The sequence below is a fragment of the Sminthopsis crassicaudata genome, chromosome 2 (genome assembly GCF_048593235.1).
Source record: "Sminthopsis crassicaudata isolate SCR6 chromosome 2, ASM4859323v1, whole genome shotgun sequence".
In the NCBI taxonomy this organism is placed as follows: Eukaryota; Metazoa; Chordata; class Mammalia; order Dasyuromorphia; family Dasyuridae; genus Sminthopsis; species Sminthopsis crassicaudata.
Genome location: NC_133618.1, coordinates 640,750,638 through 640,765,817, shown reverse-complemented (window position 1 = coordinate 640,765,817; position 15,180 = coordinate 640,750,638). Strand labels below are relative to the sequence as shown.

Below are 15,180 nucleotides of genomic sequence, written 5' to 3'. Positions count from 1 at the left end.
AGTTGGATGTAGTGTAACTGCCTCCAATCTCTTCCTCTAATCGGTATGCTTTAGGTGTCAAGTGTTGACTGGGTGCTTTCATTCATCAATATTGTGACAGCACACAGGTGAGCTGCTGATCAATAAAGGCTTGTTCCACCATTGTCCGTTAAGACAAAATCAACCTAATTTTTCAGGGTATATATGATTTGGTGCTCATCCTATGTACTGAATCTACTGACTTTAAAGTACTAATGCTTTTTTTGTTTTTCCTAGCAATTTTAACTAGTCACCTTAGTTCAGATTAGTTAAATAATGAACAGGAAAGAACAAGAAAGGGAGAAACCTCCCCTTTTTTCTTCTCTTTTATCATTTGTCTCCCAATGGCAGGGGTGGCCATATAAGAAACCACTTGCAATTTCTTCATTGCAAGGACCTTTCTTAATTGTTTCTAGAAATGTCTAAACACCCCAAATTTAAATTCATGCAGCTGTCTGACATTTAAATGGCCAATTTCATGATAAAAATCACTGATTTTTTCCTAACAGGATGTGTTGTTCTCACTGAGCCTGTCTTGTCACAGAGTCCTTGCCAAAGGGCTAGTGTTAGTTTTGCCTCTAGCGGGATGGTGATCCACCAAGCCTTCTAAGTCACTGTGGCAAGTAGCTTCCACAGGTCACTCCCAAAAAGAAATTTTCATTCTCAACTCAAAACACATCTGTTTATCATCACAACAAAAATATTCTAGACAAGGTTTTCTATTCAATAATAAATGGCAAAATCCAACCTAACAAATTATTTTTAATATATCAAAGATGTCTCATTTGTTTCTTTAGGGAATAATTTAGACTACCAAGTCATATTTTTTTCCCTTCAAACTGTGAATAAGAAGGGTTTTTAAATAACTTAGAGTATAGCAATTCTAGCAATTCTACAGTTGGGGGGGGGGGAAAATGAACATTTAAAAAAGAATAAAGATCATAAAATTGTGTTATAAAGTATAGTTCCTAGCACAAAGCCCAGTACATAGCAGGTACTTAATACAGAAAAGCTTACTTTAATGAAAAAAAATTTCTAAACAAAATTACTAACAACAAGTCTTAAAACCAGAACAACAAAATACAAAAGAAAAAAAGCAATGGTAAGAGAGTTTGCTGAATTGTGTCCAATTCTTTGTCTTACAAACATTAAATAGACTATTACAGTCCAAGTTGAATGGAGAATTAGAACACTTAAGACAAAACACAAAAATAAAATTCACTGTACTTATGCTTTAATTACTTGGGTAATCCTATCCTTCAATTTATTAGATTCACAACTTTTACCAAAGGTCTTTCTCTGGTCTATATATCCAACAAGTAACTTAAATTTTTCTCTTGTCTTGACAGTTACTCGTGGGCAAAATTCTACAAAGGCCAGACCATGGTCATTATGGGGTGGGGAACCTTCTTTCTGCCAAGGACCATTTGGATAGTTATAACATCACTTGTAGGCCGCACAAAATTATCAACTTATAAAACTTAAGCAGTGGGAGGCTGCCATACCAACTTTCAGTTCTCATAGCTTGCAGCTGCTTTAGCCAGAGATTTATCAGGTCTTATCCTGCCTATAGGCTGGAAGTTCCTTACTCCTAACTTGAAAAATAACTCATTTTCTAGATTACCATCTCTTTCTTTCAATTTTCCTTTCTTACTTTACTACTTCCTTCATCTTCCTTCCCCCCCCTCCCACCCCTCCCCGCCCCGCCCCCCCTCAGATTAAACCTGTTTTGATTTTCAGAGTTATGGAACTGGTTATAGATGCATTACCCATGTAATTTAGAAGAGTTTCCTGACTATGTAGATCTGGCCTAGTAACAGAAATCTATACTTATAAAAATGAGTTTAAGTGTTGAAGAAAAAAAAACGTTTAGAAAATCTACAAATTTAACATGAAAAGCACAGCTGACTTAATGAATCTTGTACTGCCTCCCAATATCCTTCCCATTATTTTATGTTGAGCATATTACCCATATTAAATCAAAATTTTAGAGTTAACTTCTTCCTTTCACAAAAAAACCTGCAAATAGGTTTTAGGATTTTCACAAACCTGCCACTACAAATATAAATAATAAAAAAAGAAAAAGAAAAAGATGCGATTAAAAAAACCCCAAACTAATTCACTCTAAGAACATTTTCATTGAAAAGGGGAGAAAAATGGAGAGGAAAATGCAGGAAGGTTTTTCTTTCTGCTGCTATAATAGGGCTGGGATAGTTTATATGTACCCACTTTTCTTTTCTTTTCTTCTTTTTTTTTCCAGACAATCAGTGTTAAGAGTGCCTAGAGTCATACAGCTAGTGTTAAATGTCTAAGTCCATATTTGAACTCAGGTCCTCCTGACTCCAGGGTCAGTGCTCTACCCACTGCACCATCTAGCTGCCCCCTCATTTTTAATTTTCAAAAGTGACAGTGTTTAATATAAAGCTGATAATTAAAACACTTCAAAAATGAATTTAAATTACCAGAGTACTTAAGAACACTTTCAGTTTCAAAAAGCATCCCATCTTTGCCCTTTCTAATAGGTCCAAAATGTAGCCTTCAAGTACTTTGTTAACTAACATCTCATGAATCATAACATGACATCACTAAACTATTAAATATTGAGAGATCACAAAAGTATTTAGTCTTGAGATTACATTTTGGCTTTTAAAGACCTTCCCAAGTCAACTCCTCCCTACCATTTCAGCTTCAGTCTCCATGAGCCCCGGCCCATGTTTTGAGATCCAAAGTCAAATGAGTTATTTTTGATGTTCTTCCCACAAATCTCATCTACCTTTGCCTTCCTTGTGCTGCTGTTCTCTTGCTTCAGTTGGAAAAAAACCTTTCCTTCCTCTCACAACATGTAGCTCAAGGCCTTTCCTGCTTCACTCCCCCCTGCCCAAACCACCTCCTCTTTCCTCTACATAGACCTAAGTAGGGTCTGCCAACAGAGACAGAATGGAAGCTCTAAGCCCCCCAAGGCAGGCCAGCCAGCCAAGCTGGAGAGCAGGGTCCCCAGAAAGCCAAGAGGAAAGACCGAGCGGCAGCTAAGTCAAACCCACTGAAATCTGCCAGCATGACCCAAAAGACAAAACCAAGGCCTCCATCTTCCTGGCCTTATCCAGTGGTTCTGCATCAGAAAGAAATGTAACTTCATGGGAGGACTCGACACTACACAAGAGGCCTTTGCATCTGCTCTGTTTTCTACCCTCCATCTTCCCTTCTCCAGCTGACTTGGAGCTTTTCCCCTGGTGCTGTCTCCTCCATTAAATGGGAGCTCCAGAAGAGCAGGAGCCATCTTCCCTTCTCTCTATATCCCCAAACCAGTGACTGGCACACAACAAGGTCTTAATAAATGATTCATCCCTTCAATCAAGGTCCTTCAGGACAGCCTTCAGGCTTTTGATTGACAGAACATTGTTTAATTAAGGGTGGAGATAGGAATGTCAGTGTTTTTTGTCTGTCAATCCAGAAATAGGATTCTTCATTTGAAAAAATAAGATCTTTTGGTTTTCTTCAAAATTCAACCTAGTTTCCCAGTCTCCTTCCCCCATAGACCCTTGCCCCTTTCCTCTTTTTCTTTTCCCTTCCCTCCTCCTCCTCTCCCTTTTTCTGATTCCCCTTCTCTCCTCTTCCTCCCCACCTCCTATTCCCCCTCATTCCATCCCCCCCCCCAACTCCACCGTGGTCCACAGATGCCCGATTTTAATGACAGCAGTAACAATATCCAAGTTCTTCAAAATCTTACTGCCCGCTTCCCTTGCCCCCAGTGTCACACCCTCACCTGGTTAGCATACATAATGGGGCTGAAGCAGATAAATAACTGGAATATGGGCATGTAAAATAATAACCAAAGGAAGAAACAAAGATGTTCAGAAAGCACACGACAAAAGCAGATGACTAATGATCCCTTAAAGAGAATAAGCTACCCACAAATCCCATAAACCCCAATAAGAGTTATATTCAGCAGAATAGTTTAAAATGTTTAATGCATCCCTCTCATATAATACAAACGCATAGGAAAAACTTCCATTAAAGTTAATGAGACTCTTATTATCACCAGTCCAGCACAGCAAGTCTGAAATTAGTTTTGCTTCTACTATAAACTGAATAGGGACCGTCTGTACCTTCACACTCCTGTTATTGAATAAAATTAGAGGTCACTTATTATTAAACATTCTATTGTCTCCCATGTTCATACTAAGTATTAAAAACAGTCTATAAAATAGCCTAAGATTTTTCTAAGAAAAATTACATTTTCCTACTCTGTCTTTACCTTTAAAAATGTCTCTATTTAAATGTAAATTTCAGTTTCCACTAGGGACAGGCTAATAGTGTTTCCATAGTAACACAGGCAAAAAAGTAAATCAATTTCTCCAGAAAGGGTAACCTTTTGTATAAATAATAGTTCTGTCTTTTAAAACGCATTGATTGTATAAAGCAAAGTATAATACACAACCTATAAAAGCAATGAATGTATTCTCATCAAAGCATTAGATTTAAACTCCGACGACTTTGTTCTGGAAAAGGAATGGATGCATATATGCCATCTACAAAGGATATGCCATATATCTTGTTTCATAAAAGGGAAAAAAAGACAGAAACATGTATGATCAGGTCAGAAATTAAATGAGAAACATTTTCTGATATTTTTGCCTTCAATATTCATTTTACATAGGAACTATTTTGGCTAGGTAGAAGTTATCTGTGAGGATTACATCTAAGTATTTGTTAACATTAAAATACAGCTTCAAACTATGTATATACATGTGTATGCATACGTGGGTGTGTGTATACACACACACACACACACACACACACACACACACACACACACACACACACACACACACACACACATACAAGAATCTGGACTTCTAATGTAGAAATTCCTTTCAGGTTCTGATCAGATCAATCAGATTAGGCCCTTTGAGTGCCAAGCGTTCCTTGTCTAGGATACTTAAGTAATATCCAAGATCACAAGGTATGATGGCAATACTTGAACGTTTGAATCTTTCTGATTCCATAATTCTAACCCCTCAACAAAGATGACTTCTCAAAGTACTGGAAATTACTTACTAAGATGGACTCAAGATGAAAAGGGATTGCCAAAAGTTTGCATTTTCCACCTTGAATTTATGACCCGTTTGAGTTTGAATTAGTTTTTGGAGGTTGTGCTCAGAGATCTTTTGCTCTTGCCACATTTTTCAGTTCCAGTTTAGAATATGGTGCTTGCACTGAGCTTGGAGGACAAGTCAGAATTCCAAAGAGGAAGTACTAGGTATAGGGGACAGCCTGTGCAAAGACACAGAGGTAGGAGAAAAAAGAAACACAGCACAATTACAATTTACCCCACCCCCTTAGTGTTAACTCATTGTGAGGGGAAAGGTATTACTAATTCATGAAATAATTCTCAATGAAATTTTTACCTAAACATTAGATTCTTGTTATCTTTATGATGACATGGACTTAAACATTGATATTGGAATTTTAGCTTTTTCTAGCTTGTGGGGCTATTAAGCAGGCAACAACTTTTTTTTTTTTAATTAAAGCTTTTTATTTTCAAAATATATGCATGAATAATTTTTCAACATTAACCCTGAAAAACTTTGTGTTCCAATTTTCCCTCCCCTTCCTTCTACTCCCTCTCCTAGAAGGCAAGTAATCCAATATATGTTAAACATGGTAAAAATATATGTTAAGTTCAATAAGTCCAATCTTGCAGCACAAGAAAAATCAAATAAAAAAAAATGAGAAAAAAACAAAATGCAAGCAAACTACAACAAAAAGAGAAAATACCATGGTGTGATCCACATTCAGTTCCCATGGTCCTCTCTCCAGGTGCAGATGGTTCTGTCCATCACAAGACTGTTGGAACTGGTTTGAATCATCTCATTGTTGAAGAGAGCCACGTCCATCGGAATTGATTATCACATAATCTTCTTGTTGCCTTGTACAATGATCTCCTGCTTCTGCTCAGTTCACTCAGCATCAGTTCACATAAGTCTCTCTCCAGGCCTCTCTGAAATCATCCTGCTGGTTGTTTCACAACAACAATATTCCATAACATTCATGTACCATAACTTATTCAGCCATTCCCCACCTGATGGGCATCCATTCAATTTCCAGTTTCTTGCCACTACAGAAAGGGCTGCCACAAACATTTTTGCACATGTGGGTCTCTCTTTCCCTCTTCTATGTTTTCTTTGGGGCACAGACCTAGGAAATGACACTGCTGGACCCAAGGCAATATGAACAATTTATAGCCCTTTGGGTAGAGTTCCAAATTGCTCTCCAGAATGGTTGGAACAGTTCACAAGTCAACTGACAATGTATTAGTGTCCTAGCTTTCCCGCATCCTCACCAACATTCATCATTATCCTTTTCTATCATCTTAGCCAATGTGAAAGCCAATGTACAGTGGTTCCTCAGAGTTGTCTTAATTCAGGCAACAACTTTTTAACAAAAAATATTTTAAAACTGATTCATTGGTCTTAAATTCATGATTATCCCAGCTTTAAAACAAATTGATTCTTAATACATAAAAATTGGAAGCCATCCCCTTCACCATTTAAAAAAAATTGTCTATCTGAGGGTTATTTCTGCATTGGGGGCTACTATCCTATGTGATACACTATGCAAGCCTGTCTAAACTCCTATCTCTGCATTCCTAGTTAATGTCACTTGGTGAAATAAAGACAAAACCAGTCATGTTTCTTTTTTCTCCCACCTCTGTCTTTGCCCAGGCTGCCCCTCCATACCTGGTACTCCCTCTTTGGCATCCTGACATCCTCCAAGCTCAGTGCAAGCACCATCTCCTACACTGGTGCTTCTTAAACTTGGGGTCAATACCCCACATGGGGCTTGCATAACTGAATGTGGGGGTCCTGAAAAAACGTGCTAAGACTGAAAAGTTTCTGAACATATCCAAAAACTAATTCAAACTCGTGTGTCATGAACCTGAGGTGTTTGGGCATCCCATAACTTCCTGGAGCCCTTGGTTCTAAACACACATATGACTGGACGCTGCCAGAAATACTTTGGCTCAGATGCCAGATGGGTCCATACACACTTCTCAGGTGAAAAGGGGGCCTCAAGCGGAAAATAAAGCCTACCCCAATGCCCTCCACCTGCCCACCCTCCCCTCTGCCCCTTTCTCTAAAATAATTACCTTAGATTTATTCTATATCTACCTTGCAAATGCTCTGCTAGCTGATCTCTCCCCTAGAATGTCAGCTCTTCGAGGGCAGGGACCGATGGATTTTGTCCTCATTTCCCCACTGACTGCACATAGTAGGTGCCTGATAACTGTTTCCTGACCAATCAATCAGTGATCACGTGCAAGCCCACAATTAGGGCAATAGGTGGCTATGGGCCTTTGGCTCCTCTTGTTGCAGTTTACACAGTCCCTGAATAAGCTGTCGAAGAAGTCCTAGTTGCTGTGGAGATGCCTTAGCCAGGGATGCAGACATGGCTCTTTGGGCAGCTCAATTAGACGTAACAGCCAGGCCCTCATGCTCCTCTCGGAGCTGCCCCGAGGGTCCCCTCCGCTGCCAGTCCCCTGCCAGCCTGACCAAGCGGCCCTGGCTCATTCTGACTGTACATTTGATGGCCTGCTAGCATTCAGACTGTCACTGGAGACACTGACAGTGAGTTGGCAAAATGCACTTGCAAGATCAAAGGGAGGCAGAAATCCGGAACCCAAACAAGGGCCAACAGGAACAAAAGGCACAGAGCTGTCGTGTTTGGAATCCTGCAGCAGCCTGTGAGAAGACCCTGGTGGTCTCTCTTGGCTCTCTGTCTCGGATCACGCTGCTGGTGCCTGATGTGTGGCTCTCCCCGCCCCAGCCCTCTGCCTCTCCATCCATCTGCCTGGCAGGCAGGCAGGAAGCTCGGGCCTCCCGTATGGCTGCCTCTTTCTCGCATCCTGACGGCCCCCCGAGCCTCAGATATCTGCTGTGCCCTGGGCTGCCTCACTACTTGTTCACCCTCACAGCAGCACTCTCCACAGCCCAAATGCCCCCAACATAGACAGGGCATGCAGTCGGCCTCTCTGAGCCAGCGGGAGCTCCCCATCCTCAGGCTCCTTAAAACAAAACCCCATCCTCCCCAGGGAGACCCCCAGGAGCCAAGGGAGAGACCAAGCTCAGTCTTAGAAAGGAAGAATGCACTCCCACTGTGGGTGCTCTGGGCCCAAGGCCGAGTCCCAGGGACAGAACCACAGGCAACATTCTCAGCCTGCCTGGCACCCTAATGGGCCAGAGACATTTATGCAGGTATAGGTGCGCACACACACACACACACACACACAGGCGCGCACACACACACACACACACACACACACATGTGCGTGCACACACACACTTCTGCAGGAGACAATACAAACACCTGGGGGATGTTAGGCTGGCTGATAGAAAGCACAATGCTTGAGAAATTAACATTGAAGGGAAGAAGACACTATCCCAAGTGCCATTCAATATTTTGACAATCTGATATCACCACCTCATCATTACATGGTCACCGAGTCACACGGTTAAAGGCAGAGTTAGACCCAAAGATGGAGCAAGAAGGGAATCTCCAGCAAAAGATCACAAAAGGTGGCATCTGGGTTGGGCTTTAAAGGGCAGATAGCAATGAAATAGGAGAAAGCTCTTTGGGCAGGCCTAGGGCCTGTGAGGGGCAAAGGCCAAGCCAGAAACAGCTCATGGGAGGGCAGGGTGGTCCAGCCCAGAGCTGGTCACCCAGCCCGGCCTTGAGGCCGACCTCTGGGACTCCAATCCTTTCCCCATAAAAGGGGCTGAAAGCAGATGCTGTCTGAGTTCCTGTTTACAATTCTCACTCCATGATGGAGGAGCTACATCTGACACCAGAGAAGAGGGAATTTAAATTTTGCTGGGGAAACAAGGATAAAATGGAGATTTCTGGGTGAGGAACATAATCATTCACTATTACCTTCGATTATTATGTCTACTTCCAATATGGAGTTTTTGCTGACTTCACTGCTTAGTAACCATTTTCCCTGGAAACTCAGGATTTTCATTTGCAAACTGCAATTTCAATTATTCATTAATATTCACATAACACAATTATTAGCCAGAAAAACAAGAAGGGGAGGACTGTAGAAGGGTTGAGGTGCAAGGCTACAGAAATTAGTAGCCTGCCTGGAGGGCTGCCAAAGGAAAAGAAGGAGCTCTCTGCAGGCCTGGGAGAGGGTGGGAGGGTGAGGAAGGCACGTCCCCCTCCCCTAAGCTCCGCCCCCCTCACTGGACATGTCAGGACAGGTTGTTGCAGCCTTGAAAGAGCATCTGCCCAAGTCCTTCATCCTGGGGTTGGTGGGGAGGTACATAACAGGGAAGCACGAGCTGGCAAGTTGGCCTCTCTAAGGGACATGATTTGTGGCGAGCTGGCCCCCTGCTCGGATGAGACTCAATCTGAGGGCTGGGAGTAGCAGAGCTGCGCCTACTGCTGGGATCGGGTTCAGCGCTGGGGAGGCAGAAGGGCTGGAGGGCTCAGTGGGCAGAGCATCGCCACTGCAGTCAGCAAGGCCCGAGTCCTAATCCAGCCCCATCCACTTATAGGTCTGAACCTGGGCACAGCGCTCCAGGACCCTGGCCAAGAAAACCCCTGGACCTCAGCGGGGGGGTCAGCCACAAGTGAACCGCCACCAGCCCATGGAGAGTTTGGCAACGACAGGTGGCACAGATGGCACAGAACTGAGAGAAGGCAAGGCTCTGCCGGGCCTGTCTGTGTCAGCCAGCCTGAGGAAGCCTCAGGACTCTGTTTTAAATGTACAATGTCAAACACACAGGGTTGCCAAGGGAAGAGAATACACTGAAAGTTATGAAAACATGGGTATTTCTAGCAACAAGTTTGCAGACCATAAGGTAAGAATTCCTGGGTTGGAGCCTGTGGCTGCAACAGATCAAACATGACTTAGGAGGACTCCCAAGCAGAATTTGGGAGTCAGGGGACAGATGGCTACAGAAGAATTCACCTGGAAAAAATGGAGAGAATTTCGAGCTAGACATGAGTCTGCAGGTGAAATGGCAGGAAAAATGTAATCTTAGGCGCCTTGGGAGGTCTGCTGTGCTGTGTATTGGGTTTATGCGCCTGTGGATCTCACATTTCCTGGAAGAACAAGGTGGAGAGCATCCAGCAGAAGGTAGCCTGGAGGGTAACGAGCCCCCATTTCATGTTTTGTAAGGATTGGTTGAAGGAATCAGGGGAGTTTAGCTTTGGTAAGATTAGAATGGGGAGCAGAGGGAACTAGGCTAGCTGTCTTCAAATGGGGGGAGGGGATGCAGAGAGGAGGGGATGACATTGGCTGCCCTTGACCTTGGAGGCCAGAACTTAGAGAAATGCATGGAAACTGTAGAGGGACAAACCAGTTGTGATGCTTGGGGAAAATCAAGCAACAGTAACATTCCCACCTAACAAGGAGTCATTCAAAGGTAGAACAGACTATCTCCATAGGGAGGCAAGTAAGCCATCCCTGGTCCGGGCGCCTCAAGCCTGCCAAGTGCGTAGATGGATATCAGGCCCCTCACAACTCTGAAAATCTGTAACTCTTGGGGTTATGTTATTGAGCTATTATTTGCAAAACACTGTGACAGCATCTTCAGGGAATTCAAAGTAAAAGACATTGCTTGTCTGGTGGGGACATGAACCATCAGTGCATAAAAAATTAATACCACCACAAATGATTTGCAAATAAAAATTAAATAAGAAAAAAACAAGGAGTCCCTCCTCTCCCCCTCACACACACACCATGGAAGAAAGCACTGAGCTCAAAGGACAGTTTGCTCCCTTGAGTGTTTGAGGAGGTGTGGAGGATGAAAGGAAGAGAAAAAGGGAAAGCTGTAGGAGCCAATGTAGGACACGTGGGGGCTGGTGCGGGAACAGCCATCTCTGCAGGGCCCTGGGTGAAGGCCAGACAAAGCTCCAAGGACCCTCCCTCTACCACGTGCAAGTCCAATAGCAGCCCAGCCAGAGTCCTGGGACTTGGCCTCTGGTCCCCGTCATCCTCTCCATTCATAGCACCGGTCTCCCATGCCTGGGGCTGGCTTCCTTCAGGGGTCTCCTTGCTTTCACCACCTCAACTCCTCACCTCTCTTCTCAGTCACCCAATCTCTCTGATGCTCCCCTTTGCCATGCTGCTTCTGCACAAATCCTCACTGCGATTACCTTGTTGCCCCCGCCTTGACCGACATAAACTTTGTTATCTGCCACCATACAAGTCAAACATATCCCAATGAATGAATAGGCTGCTGGATCTGGAGTCAGAGAGATCTGAATTCTAATCCTGCCTGTCTATAAAAAGGGGTTTAACAATAACGGTCCCTAGCATATAAGGTTGTTATGAGACTCAAATACTATAACTTACATAAAGTGTTGTGTAAACCTTAAAGTGTCATAAGTGCTAGCTATTACGACCCACAAACTGAGACTTTTGCATCATTGTTTCAGTTAGGGAGGTTTTATACGCACAAGCAGGTGGCCAGGTAGGTGTCTCAGTCTAGAAGAGCACTGGGCCCCTCCCTCAGATACTAACTAGCTATATGGCCCCAGACAAGTCGCTTAACCCTGTGAGCCTTGATTCATTGAATGAAAGAAGAAAATGGCAAATCCCTCCAGTAGCTTTGCCAAGGAAACTCCATGGCCAATATTGGCCTGCCATGGACTACAGGGTCACAAAGAGCGGGACACAACTGAACAAATGAACAATCCCATGTCCACATAGCAGCCAAAGCGATTTTTCTAACGTACAGCTCTATCTAACTCATCACTTCCCCTTCTCCTTCAAGAAACTCCAATGGCTCCCTATTGTCTCTAGTGTCAAAAACAAATCCCTCTGACATTTACAAACTTTTCCAATTTCATTATAGCCAGTCCTCTGCCTCCCTGGACCGTTGGGTCCAGATAAATTAGCTATTTCTGCTCGATGTCTTTTGCTTCTTTTGGTAACCCCTGTCTGGCACATAATGGGCCCTAATAAATGTTTATTAATCGTCGGATACTGCTGTACCATCTCCTGTGTCCCTTTGTATAGGCTGTCCCCCAAGGACTACAATGGTGCTACTTCTTAAAACTTCTCTCTTCAATCCCCTTGTGTTCATCACCTTGTTCACAAGACTATTCTTGGTACCCCCATAGGCCCCTTTTAAGGACACAGATATTTCACTTCTTGGTTTGCATTCTCAGTGCCTAGAACATGCTGGCATTTAACAAATGTCTTGTCAACTGACTGGTGGTCATTGTTAACCATGAAGGGCAAAACACAAATGGCAGCAGCACAGACGAATCAGGCCTTCAGTGGCTCAGGGCTTCACTTAGTCACTACAAATGCACAGTAGGGAAAGCTGGCTTTTAGGAGAGACTTTACACCAGAACAAGGGCCTGAGATTCTAGCAAGTGTGCACGGTGGTTTCCCAAGCACAATACCACCTGATTGTCTTCTCCTGACTTTTGGACCAGTGGCGGCCCCAGTTACGTGCACTGATGCTGCCGCCCAACTGCAACCGGACAACTTGGTCTCCAAAGTCGGACTGCAGAGGATCTAAAAAGTACTGGGGACATAAATGGAGGCCTAGGAAAGCTGCACTTGATTATCAACGATGACCTGGACTGCAAGAGAGGAGGCCCCCACAGAAATCATCTGGGATATCAGGATTGGGAGAGAAGGTGGGCACTGACCAAAGGAGGGAGAACTTACAAATGATCTGAGGCCTCTGCTGCGTTCAAACTGTCCTTTGATTCTCCCAATGATCTTGTGATGTTGGAGCTTTTAAAATAATCCCATTTTACACTTGAGAAAACAGGTTGAGAGAGATATCGGAATCATACAGGGTAACATGGCTAATTAAGGATCTGAATTCAGGTTTGAATTCAAACTCCAAACCAGGAAAGGCTGGCAGCTAAAAGTCCAGATGCTGCCAATGGTCCAGGAGAAGCTAGGTGATGCCAACTTCCATGAGGAGCGAGAGTTCTAGCCCTAGACTAGCTGGAAGGGTCAGTGGATTTCTAAAATCTTTTCCTGCAGACGATTAGTAATTCAAAGTTAAATGCTGAATGGAAAGGGTAAGTTCAAAGTAACTAAACTCCTAAAATTCTAGTAAGAGCTTTCATCGGAAGTTCAGTCCTTAGCTACAATTCAAACAACTTTTGACTCAGGGAGATATAGGAATCATTCATAAATGTTATTGCAATATCACTAAGCTTTATGGTTTTTGTTTTTTTTTCTAATTTATCCTACCCTTTCCAAATCTGTATTATTAAAAAAAAATTCCATTGTTAAGAGATAGCACTCTTTTCCCAGGTCATTTGCTCCAAGATCTGACCTCTAGCTATATCACATGACTTCTTGATAAATGTTTTTATCAAATGATCAAGGACAGGAGTAGATAGTGGGTGTTCCTCACGTAGTCCTTAAATCAACATACATAAATTACCAGCAAACTACATCCTGTGACTTGCTTATGCTAGGACACCTTTTTATTTCTAGAGATTTTTTATTCTATTTCAACTGAAACTTGGCTTTTGATGATGACTCTACAACAAGGAAACCAGTCAAGTATCATATGCTCTTTTGTAGGAACTGACAAGCCATCAAGATGCTGGTGGGGTTTTTCAGGAGGGCTGGAAAAACAATGTGGCCAACCTTCTATTCAGGAAGCCATCATCAACCTACCTAAATGAAGGCCAGAGAGATGACAGCAGAGAAAAGGTCTAGATTTTCCAACCTCCCCTTTCTTTGGGAGCAGTCCTGATCATCATTGCAACAATTAATTCTTATGTCCCAGTTCCTCTCTTTGGTCCTCTTTCCATCTTGAAAGCTTGCTCTGTTTACCTTTGTTTAAAAGAGGGAAATAAGCTCTTACAGCTACAATGACCACATCTCAGCCAATAATGGACAATGTAGTCCTCCCACAAAGGCAGCCTGGCTCGGGGAAGAGAACCCTGGTCTTAACAGAGGCAGCAGGTTCCGCATTGTCACTGAGCTTTATAAAGTGGACTACAGGCTCTATCCAAGGCACTGCAGCAGAGCAATGGAAACAGGGAATGCCATCTTTGGCAGAGTACCTGTCTCCTGGGCAGCATGCCAGTCCCTGGGAACTCATACTCTGACACCGCAGTCAGGCTGGAACATCCCATTCTGCGGAACAGTTTTAGGAAAGTCACTGATATGCTAGGAGGCAGCCAAAAAAGGTAGTCAGGGCGTGGTGGGGGGAAGATGTCAAGAACATCACATATGAGCTAAGATGAACTGGATGTGTTTAACTGGTTAAGACTTAAATGGCAATTATAATTTCCAGAATTTGAAAGAAGGCCCCATACAAGAAGGATTAGAGTTATGTGACTTGGTGTTGGAACTCTGTCTTCCCAGAAATCAGTTGGAGTCAGGATAATCAAAAGTCTTTATTCTTGGTCTTTTGTGATAGCGATCAGGAGATTAGAGCTAGCAATCTCCACACCTCCTTCCTCTCTCTCCACAGCCAGGAGAATGCCTCAATTTCCTCCTCCTACTCCACCCACTCATGTCACTTCCCCTCCTTTGTCCACACCCAAGATCCAGCCAGCACAGAATAGTTGGGGAGGGTCATCCACCAAACATGTTAATAGAGAATTGTCCAATTGGCAATTAGTCTCACGTGTCCATTATCCAAGTGCATTTGCTCAGTTCTAGCCCTTAACAACTTGGTCCCACAGAACAGCACTAAGAACGATGGGAAGAAAGACACAGAGGGGCAGATTTTGGCTTTATACAAGAAAACCACTTCCTAACAACCAGAAATATTGACAAGTAGACTAGCCTGCTTTAGGGAAAGAAAGAGTTCTCACTTACCAGGGGTCTTCAAGAGAAAGGCAATATCCACAGAAAGGATTCTCAGGTTACCATGGTCTGGACTAGATGGCTTTTGAGGGCATTCTCAACAGACTCCTGGATTTTCGAGTTGTGCATCTAGGAACAAAGCACTGAACCTCATAATGGTGGCAGTAAGTCCAGTACTTAGATTATTATAAGAGTACTTTGTAAATGTTCAAATACTAGAAATTTTACCTGTTATTAATAAAAAAATCTTGCCTCTAGAGAGGTTAAGTACCAACTTGAGGGACCCTTGTCCCTGGTGTAACTTCAGGTGAGGGAAACACTTACTCATGGAAGAGAAGGGAGACCCTAGTAAA

The 15,180-nt window shown here is 43.2% G+C and overlaps 1 protein-coding gene across 2 annotated transcripts in view; it reads right to left on the bottom strand.

The window, feature by feature from the left end:
- The window catches only part of JMJD1C (jumonji domain containing 1C), a 175,019-nt gene that overhangs the window by 154,890 nt on the left and 4,949 nt on the right, over window positions 1–15,180 (bottom strand). The window contains exon 2 of one of the 2 annotated variants that reach the window (XM_074296616.1): window positions 14,840–14,956. The exons of the other annotated variant lie outside the window; for it this stretch is intronic. The gene's annotated coding sequence lies outside the window, so the exon portion shown is untranslated. The remainder of the gene's footprint in view (window positions 1–14,839; window positions 14,957–15,180) is intronic. 2 annotated transcript variants of the gene reach the window in all.